Consider the following 10,406-nt stretch of genomic DNA (forward strand, 5'->3'; position numbering starts at 1 on the left):
TCTTCTTATTGCTGCCTCAGAGCAATTTATAATTTACACACACACACACATTCAGTTGTATTTGATTATTGGAGTAGACGCAGTTCGCTTCACGTCGCTTGGTAATTGACACTTTAAGGCATTGAAATGAATGCCAGCGGCTGCCAAGGGGCGTCACAGTGGCTCCGAAAAGGGGCGTGACACTGCGACTGCGACTGTGACTACTACATTAAACAAAATGCCATTTATGCTCATAAAACTGTCAAACTCAAGTGTCGGCTTGACTAACAACAGCAGCGCCAACAACAACAACGGCAACAACAACAGCAACGAACTACTTTGTTGTTGCTGTCAGAAAATGCGCGAAGAGCAGCAAAAATTTCAAATCAATGTCAGTTTAGCGGCAGCCCATTATAATCTCGACTCGACTATAATGATATCAACAATATCAGCAAATATTCCATTTAATTTGCATATATTTTACAGCATTTTCAACTTTCATTATCAAACGGAATTTCTGCAGAATTTCTTTTATGCAGCATTGTGTTTGCTTTAACGTTGACATGACTAATTTGGCGTTTCGGTTTAACAACAATTTAGTCACTAATAGTTTCGTGTTAAGGATGACAAACATAATCCAATGAATTTAAATTTATCATGGCTATTTGCAGATTCGTTTGCTTAACCATTAAACGCCATAAACAATTGCTCTGACTTTGCATCAACTTAATCAAATGCGTATACGCAATCTTTATCCTTTTCACTCACACACACACACACACACCTGTAGACGACTAACTGTTATGTTATCTGCTGCCTTCATGCTGCACATTCAAGTTATCAAATTCAATCACGAAATTTAATAAATATGCAAATTTTGTTCGTGTAAAATTACATGAACATTTTTGATATCCATTGTAAATATAGCTCATATTATTGTTGTTATTATATCCGGACATTGTTGTTGTTGCTTTTGGCATTGTCATTTTGTTGTGCACTTTCAACTAGTGGCAAATGCTTTAAGCCGCCTCGTAATAACGACAGACAGCGGACAACGTGGCGTATGCGTGCTGCTCATCACTCTTCCTCTCTCCCTCTATCACACTCTCTTTCAGTGTTGTTGCGATGTCGTTGATACTGTTTGATGTACATTTAATTGCCATATACGCATATAGTTACTGGTTACACTGCAGACTATTATTAGACACATTCGGGTAATTGCTTACTTACGAGTATTGTACTCTGGTGTGTGTCTCTTGGCCAGACCCCGTTTCGGTCATTGCGCAATACAAATGCCATCGAATAGACATATAAATTCACTTTTCTTCTCACTTTCCTCTCAATCGTTGAATTATGCAAGCCCTGAAATCGTTTAACACATTTAATGAAAAGCACTTTCTTTTCACAGCACACACATTTAACGCCGCATTGCGTGTGCTGTGCATTAAATAATGTCATTTGAATTAACACCAACATTCAACGGCCTTCTTCTTCTTCTTCTTCTTCATCATCCACCATCTCCCCTCGCCACCCCGCAAAAGGTTCAACAAGCGACGCAGCATTAGCATAACTTGTGGCTTAAACATTTTGTAGCATACTTTTAGGCAGCTCACGAAAATTACGTGAGTGGGCAGAGGTCGAGGTCGCAGAGGCGACGCGTCGTTGTCGCTTATCAGTTTAGAGAGGAGCCCGCAATGTTAATAAGGCAAATATTTGCCAGAAATTTGAGTGGATACACAAATCAGAAGCAGCCGCTCCACCTTCATAGTTGTTCTTGTTGTTGTAGACATTTTGCCGGCCAGCGGCAATTACCATGGGAAAAAGTAGCCGCCAGTCAGTGCATGACTTGAACTCCCTGACACTGACAGGCCTTGGGGCACAATGGCTTTAGGCCAAGTTTGTTGGCCAGTTTCACATTTGCATGTTAAGCATTCATAATACCCTGCAGCAGAAAAGGAAAGTTATAGAATATGCAGTAAACTTAACATAAATTAGGATTAGGATTTAAAATAACTTAAATTTACAAAAGAATTTCATTGTACAAATATTTTAAGATTAAAATATATTAAAATAAAATTAAATTTAGTTTAAAATAAATTACATTTAATATCAGTTTAATGTACTTTGTTTTGCATATATTTCAAATTTTTTTCTATTTTTAAATATATTTTCAAAATACTCCATCTTTTTATACTGTTCATATGAACCCATAATTTATAACTCTACTTCAAATTAATAAATTCTGTAATTTAATATTATTTGCTTAAAGCATATTCAAGCCTCGACCATCTGCAAATATTTTCCAAAATTTCTTTTTCTGACTTCTGCTCATTCACACGCAGCGTGAATTTAATTTGCATTTGCAAATGCAAATGTATCTCAAAATCTGAACAAGCTGGTCGGCCGACCAAAACTCGAAACTGACAGCTTTTGGGTCCTGTGTTAAGCATTGGTGTTTTCCTTTAATTGGATGCCGTTTGCCGTAGCCGTCTGCTCAGTTGCATTTCCCAGGTCGAATCAAGTTAGCCCAGTCGACGAGAGAGAGTCAGCATGTCATGAAACGAATGCAGGCACCTGACTAAAGCGAGGAGAAGGAAGGGAGAGTGAAAGACAAAGACAGAGACTGAGTCTTTTTGCTGATTCCAAATGTCAAACACACATTGTTCGATGTTGGTAAAGCAGGCCAAGACACAGCCTAACCTTGACAGACCTCGACAGTTGAGTCGCCCTCACTCTGTCCCCCTCTTTCCCGCACTTCGCTTTTTTGTCCCTTGTTCGTTTTATGTTACCTGCTGCTGTCTTTCGGTTACGCTTCTTTTACTTCTTATTACCCCCAGGGCTAGGGATTGGTCTTGAACTGAAGTGAAATCTTTGAGGATTTGCTGCCGATTCTTTTATTTTTTTCATCCAGTCATTGTTGTTGTTCTTGTTGTTATGACCGTCCAACGTCGCTGACCCGGTTGACATGACCTGACCTGGCTGACACCGGTTACGACTGCTTGTCGTGGCCGGCAACTTAACTTCCGGACGCAAATTCGATTTTCGTCGCATTTTATTTTGATTTCAATTCAATTTTCCCGGCGTTTAAGCACGGTAAACAACAATTAGATGTGCCGTCCACTGATCCCCCGCATTTGCTCTAACTTTAAGACACAGTCGAAAAGTTGCTTCCACTCCCACATTGCCACATGGGTTAACTTTTGGTGGTCCAACGATGAGATTGCGTTCAGCTCGTTTCGATTTTGGCCAAAGTGCAGAATCAGTAAAATTAAATTGGATTTTCATTGTGACGAACTGGACAAGGCCGTTGCCCAGCAGCACCAAAAGCAGCAACAGCATCGCACTTGCGGTCAACCAACCCCCTCTGATTCCCTTAGCCACAGTTCCCTAGTTCCCAGTTCAGTCGTCAGTTCAGTTGCCATAAACGTTTACTACTTTATAGCTTAAAGTTGAGGCTCCAACATTGGCCACCGCCACCGACTGTCACTTGGGCTAATGTTTTTTAAACGCTGCTGCCGCTGGCAGCTGCCGCACGATTGGCAGCATAATTGAAAGTCTGCGATGGCAAATCGGTCTGCAGTTCCCAAACACCACATCAAAAATTATATGCTACCATTAATCGGTCGATAAAAGTGTGAAATTCAAGATCAATAATTTGAATTAAAAAAAAATATGTTATAGCTCTTTTATGCGTAAGTTTTACCGCAAAAGAAATTGAGGCAATAATAATAAATAATTAATCGTAAATCGATCGATAGTCGTTTTATATAATCGGTCACCCGATACTTAGTTAAAGATCGATATATTGATAAAAATCTTTATAAATCGAATTACATTCAATTTTAATTTAAATGTTATATGGAAATTAAAATTCATCGATCATTACTCGATTGATATTCGTTGAAAATAATCGATTACTGATAATCGACACTTAAACAAAACTTTTAAAACTTAATTAATGCGACCGATATATCGATCTTATCGATATACATTTTTATAGAATTTCGTAAATGAAAATTAAAAATTCATCAATTATAAATCGATCATGATTTGTTGTAGATAATCTAATAAACTGAGTACATAATACCGATATATATCGAAACTAATTCATTTCTATATAAAAAAAAAATTCATCGATCATAAATCGATTGATATTCGTTGGAAATAATCGATTACTGAGTACCCAACACTTAAACAAAATGAATATCGATTATGGGAACCGATATATCGATAAGATCGATAACGAATTTATCGAATTTCGTAAATAAAAATTAAAAATTCATCAATCATATAATCGATCGCTATTTGTTGTAGATAATCTAATAAATTAATTATCGATACATAATACCGATATATATCGAAACACATTCATTTTTATCTAAATTCGCAAATGGAAATAAAAAATTTAAGAACGTTGCATCGAATTGACAAATCAATTTAATAAAAAAAATGAATACCTGTTTGTAGCTTAAATCAAATAGAAGTGTAAAATTGATTTACGATAAATACATACATGCGTATAAATTATATAGTGCGTTTATTAACGATAATGTAGCACAATTCAAGTGCCAATTTGAATGTCCACTTGTCACAGTGGTCATCAAAACATTCGATTTGAGTGGAATTGAGTTGAGTTGAGTCTGTAATTCGATATTATTTGAGGACCATCAATTTCTTACGATAATAGCAGAGCATTTACATTGTGGAGCATTGGGAAATGTGAATTGAGAATTGAGCAATTGCATGGAAACGCAATTATTCTGTGTACTCACTGTGCCTCCCATCTCGCAGCAATAATAATTATTATTGATCGCATTTCAATTTGTTGTGCATTTTTTATGCCTCGCTTACAATAAAATCCATTTGCCGTCGAGCCGAAAATCAACGTTGTCGACGGCAACAACAACAAATATCGAGGAGTATTCTCTCGTATATTGTTGATGATTTTACAAATGCGCTTAATGACATCGCCTTGCCATTTGCCAGGCAGTCTGCCAGCCAGGCAGCAATCGAGGAGGATTCCCTACCGACCAAGCTATCCAAATATTTGCTTAAACGCTACGCACTGTGTGTGGCTTGTGATTGAAGCTTAATGCATATGAAATGGTAATTACGCATACGCCGCATTGTGCAGCGGAAGGAAGCCCTGCCACTTATTGTCGCTCATTTATCTTATTAATAGCATGACGCACAATTTATCAAGCAGCTGGATAGAAGCAAAAGTAGAAGCAGACGAAGAGCTGTTCAATTCGAGATGTGACTGCGTTTGTCATTTCTATAATAAACTACGGGCCATTGACTGAACTGTATGAACAGTAAACAAGTAAGAAAGCTACAGTCGAGTGTGCTCGACTGTGAGATACCCGCTACCCATTTTGAATAAAAGCAATATATTTTGCGGTATTTTCTCAAAACATACCAATTATACTACAAAAATACTAAAATATATTTTGGGGTATTATTATAAAAAATATACCAAATATACTAAAAATACTTAAAAATACCAAATGGTATATTTGGTATATCGATATAGTACCGCATTCAAAATATACCATAGACGGCGCAATATACCAGATTGTCGGCCAAAGCAAATTAGACCCCTAGTAAGTAGGCGTGTTTGCCCATACAAAAGTATTTCTTTAATAACTTCGACAATTTTTATCTGATCGCAACCAAATTCAGGAATCAGGAATCATAACTACTATAATAGTTATTGTATATACCAAAATTCGCAGTTCTAGCTTTACAATTACGCTTGTTATTCGATTTTTTTGATTTGCGGGGGCGGAAGTGGGCGTGGCAAAAATTTGAAACAAACTTGATCTGCGTGCAAACATAACAAATGCTGTCGAAAATAAATTATAGCTCTATATCTTATAGTCTCTGAGATCTAGGTGTTCATACGGACGGACCGACGGACGGACAGACGGACAGACGGACATGGCTATATCGTCTCGGCTGTTGACGCTGATCAAGAACTTTATACTTTATAGGGTCGGAGATGCCTCCTTCTACCTGTTACATACATTTCCTGCCGGCACAAAGTTATAATACCCTTCTACCCTATGGGTAGCGGGTATAAAAAGCAGCCAACAGCAGTTTGACAGTTCTTCGAGTTCGAGTACGAGTTCGACTCGCAAGTTCTTTTCTCTGTTTTCAGCGAGTCTAGACGCTGTAATTGTGGCCAGGCAAAAACGTTTGCTCATCCCACTCGACCCACTAGAGCTGTGGGCATTAATAGCACTAAATCAGCTTAGCTCCAATAAATCACCGAGTCAAGTCGCCAGACTTTAGTTTCTGACCTACCTTTTAAATCACAAGGTGTCACGGCAGACCGAGTGGGAGACAGGAGAGAGGAGAGAGGAACAACTGCTAACTGGTAACTGGCAACTGCTTTGCGGTCATTTTTGATGAGGGTCGCAGGAAGGTATGCTACAAATACGAATTCAGAATTGAAGTTGTATTCGAATAGTTGAGGCTGACCACGTTTGAATGGGGTCAGTATAAACATGTTAGCGTCGTTAGCTTAATATTTATTTATTTATTTGGACAGTCCAACAGTTGTTCGCTTGTCACAGCCACAACAGTCGCAGCTTGATTTATCAACATTTTACATACGAGTGGGAAAGTGCTCTTCTTATACGATTTTGGGACACGTTTTTTCTCTCTGCTGTCCTGTGCTGTGCTTGTCGCCTGGCCAATTAGACGCAGCAAATAAATTGCTCAAGAATGTGAAGCAAGTCGGAAATAAAACCAGGCTCATAGTTGCTTTTTTTGTTTCTATTTCTGGTCTTCTCCTTGTGGCTGCCACTGCAGTGGCCGTTAATTAAAAAGTTTTCATACAAGTTAATTGAAATAGATCTCGATTGGAGTTTTTATTGATATTTTGCTTACGCTGACGTTTGCCATTCTCAGTTCTCAGTTTGCTTTTGCTTTTGGCATTGCCTTTGCCTTTGCCGCTGCCTCAAAATGAAACTAAATAATTAGTTTGCTGGCCTCTTTTGGGTAAACTTTCTGGCATTTCAAGTGGCGAAGTTGCCTCGCAGACTGTTTGCCAACAACTCAAGTGGCAGCAGCAGCAGCAGCAGCAACAAGGACTTCAAGCCAACAGTGGAAATGCCAAAAACTTAACACATTATGAGCATTTGGGCTCTTTAGCCGAATGCATTTGACATTTTCCTATTTCGATATTTACTTCTGCCCGCTCTCATTTCACATTACGTGTATCAGCAGCCAAGGCAAAGCGAAGGCAAAGGCAAGGCAGCTGCTACATAAATTTCGAAAAGAGTTAAGAAGCAACTGGCATGCGAGCATAAACAATATATTAAAGGGCCAACCGACGAGCCACATTGCCTATGGCATGAACGGCGCATAAATAATATGAAAACAACTTTTATTTTTGTCAAAAGAGAGCGCCCCCAAGTGACACTCGAGGCACAACCTTTTGATAAGACTGGCCCACGAGAGGACCAGACCAGACCAGGCCAATAACAAAATCAATAATGATTTGGCCTGGCCCTCGACATCGACATCGACATCGTCTCCTTTCACTTTAAATAGAAAACGAAGCATATACGACTTGCGCATACCCTGCTCAAGTTGCCAAAGTCAACAATGTCCAAGTTAATTGTTGATTTTAACCAACTTCTTAGCCACGTCTATAAACCCCATTACGAAGCGAGTCCAATGGCGACACTTGGCCGCCCATCAAAGCAAAGTGTTTTCCAACTTATTTTGCTTTCCCTCCACTGTGTTCTTTTTTATTTTTCGATTTTGTTGTTGCAACTTTGGTACGTGGCGCAGCTGCGGCTTTTGTGGCGCCTGCGGCAAACTTGTTATTGTTGTTATTTACTATTAAAGTTAGCCAGCGGCCTCTTGAATGTTCTTACTTTCAATGTTGCATGCTGCGCGTGAGAGTTGCAGCCAAGTGGCAAGTGGTAAGTGGCAAGTGGCAAGCAACAAAACATCGATTGGCTTTCCTAGTTTATGGGCAGCCGCAGCAAATTTCCATTTGGCCGCGTGATACGAGTAATCGTAATAAGCTTTATTCGCAATTAAATTTATTCAATTGCCGCGCAAATGTTTAAATGATGCGACAATTTGTGTTGCACACACACACACAAGCACCCATACAGAAGCATTTGAGTCTGGTGTGTTTGCGCCCAAAAGTAGGCAACTGTTTTTGGCATTTCGGCTGCGTTTTTCGCATGTTTAATGCAACTAATCAACATTAAGCCGTGTTTAGGCAAACGACAACCGCCAGAACCGCATTGCCATTGTATTTGTGGGTCAGCCACACACACATCCACACACATACTAGCACACACACACATATATGCACGTACACACATTGGAAGTGCGGCAACTGTCGCTGTCACATTTACATAATTTCATTTGCAACAGATGCGAAGGCCAATTGCCAACAGTCGACACATTTCCATATCCATTCCCTCTTCCCCCTCCTCTCCACCCCTCTCGTAATTCTCTCAGCTCATTCCGTTGTTGTTCCCTTGCCAATTCCCTCAGAAATAACGAGTATTACATGTTTTAATAAACAACATTATATTCAGCTGTTGATTTGCCGCGTCAGCTTAATGTGAGTACTCACATTCAAATGAATATTCATCAGTTACTCGCACTCACACACACACACTCACCCGCGCACTCGTAATGTTAATATCTATGCGCCTATAAATAGATGCAGCCCTCCACTCGTGGCATGTTTGAATGCCAACCGGAAGCTCTTTCATTAATTAAGTACGAATTCATTTTTTTTCTTTCTTTTTTTTTGCTCTCTGTTGCAAGTGCTGTGCAGCGTCGACTGTTGGCTTTAAGAGGGGACTAACGTGATGGATGTTGCATAGTTCTTCGCTGACTACGCCTCTGTTCTTGCCACAAGACGCAGCAACATGACGTTGCCACAAAATGCCGCTCAATCTTGTTGAGTAAGCGCCACTAATTTGTTTTCTCTTCTTTTTTTAAGGCCATTGGCCTTTAGCTAGAGGTAGATGTGTGGCACCTCTTGCCTGCTGCTGCTTCAGTGTGGCATGCGTTGGTGGCATGCATAATTTATTGACCGCAAATTCGCATCGAATTGTGTTTGCACGTGTTTGAGGCTGCTGCCTCATTTTTGTGTGCCTCGTCTTGCGGCAGCTTTATTGAGCGCCGGCAACAAATGCTCTTTTAATAAGCACAGCATCCAGGCAGTCAGGCAGCCGGGCAGCTGCCTCTTTATGGAGAGACAGCAGCTATCCTCTGGGGTGCTCTACTCAAACTCAAACTCAAGGCTGCCCCATGCAATTTGGCCATTAAAAATCATTAGCAAAGGTATTTTGTGCCTGGCTCTCAGAGCCGATGAACAGTAACATTTTTGGGGGCAGGCAGCATCAAAATGAGGCAGCTGCCTCGATTACCTCAGCTGTATGTTGCATGCTGCATGCTGCATGCTGCATACTTTATGCTGCCAGCCAAGGCATTTTCATTAAATAAGCAGCCAAGTGGCAGCTGGTAGCAGGCGATGACATTGTGGCAATTTCAGTGTGCTGCACAAACACATACCACAAACACAAGCACACACACACACTCACGTTCACACTCTCGTTTGCGAGACAATTCCCCACTGGCAAAATGGAGTAACGTGCAGCCAGTTGCCGCCTTTCCAGGACTCTCAGCAGTCAAGGCACAGATGAGACCAGCAAACTCTGCTGGATGCTATGTGAAAAACCTCAGGAAAGTTGTTGGTCAGATATCAATGCAAGACTGCAAAGTCAACTTTGTATCCGACTGATATCGAGAAGAATCCAGAGTTGATGAAGTAAAGCTGCGAAGAGCTAACAACATTGCAATTGGATTTGCATGCATGTTGACCTTTAAAAAGAGAGATAAATTCAAGCCTCGTTAAAGCGCTTCTGAATAAGAAGAATTCTTTTGACTAAAGTAATATTCATGCATCATTTTCAAGCAGGTACTTGAGCAGAATTAATTCATCACAACTCTTGAAAGTAAATGTCATAGTTGAATTGCTTATTTTTAAGGAATTCAAACAAATAAAGCACACAACATACATACATATGTGAGATGCATATATGTATAAAAATATGTCTAAAATAACTTAAGCGTAGACAAAAAAATCTTTTTGTTTAGCAAAAGTCTAGAACACTTTGTTAAATTTAATTGTTATTTTTTATAATATGAATAGCACATTTTAAATTCAATTTATTTTTACCCCAAACAAGTTTAACTGGTTTGTAAAATTAGTAATTATATATTACAAATTGACACTTTTAAATTTCTTTAAGCTTTGCCATTTTGGGAATTTAATTTTGTTTTAAGTTTCATTACTATGAAAGAATACAATTCTGATTACTTTTTTTATAATGATCATTTTTGATCATTTCGACTTTTAAAATCAGGCTAAACCTTAATCA

Source organism: Drosophila albomicans, chromosome 3, assembly GCF_009650485.2.
Source record: "Drosophila albomicans strain 15112-1751.03 chromosome 3, ASM965048v2, whole genome shotgun sequence".
NCBI lineage: Eukaryota > Metazoa > Arthropoda > Insecta > Diptera > Drosophilidae > Drosophila > Drosophila albomicans.